The following is a 397-nucleotide window of genomic DNA, read 5'->3' as shown; positions in this document are numbered from 1 at the left end:
ACTTGGTTTCTTGAAACCATGGCTTTTTGAATAGCCAAGACCTCTTCGGTCTGTTGAGTGTCTCTGATTATTGATAATCTTTTCTAAGCTTTTACCACTTTTGTTTAGTTTATTAAGTTCGAGACTTAATGTTAATACTTTCTTTTCAAGAGTTACGCAGTTTTGACAAGAGGAAGAAGAAGGTTTGTTTCAAAATGAATCTATTTCATATTTTTGTTTCAGAAACATTTTTGACAATTTAACATATTCATCATGTAAATCATTAAATGCATATTGAAGTTCGGAAGCAGAAAATGTATTAGAGTTGTTTACCTCTTCATCATCAGAATAATGAAATGCCATAAGCGATAGATGTGCTTGCTCTTCGTTTTCTGTTTCAGATGCATAACTTGCATCA

The sequence above is a fragment of the Lupinus angustifolius genome, chromosome LG06, assembly GCF_001865875.1.
Source record: "Lupinus angustifolius cultivar Tanjil chromosome LG06, LupAngTanjil_v1.0, whole genome shotgun sequence".
Lineage (NCBI taxonomy): Eukaryota > Viridiplantae > Streptophyta > Magnoliopsida > Fabales > Fabaceae > Lupinus > Lupinus angustifolius.
This window is presented reverse-complemented; position numbering follows the sequence as displayed.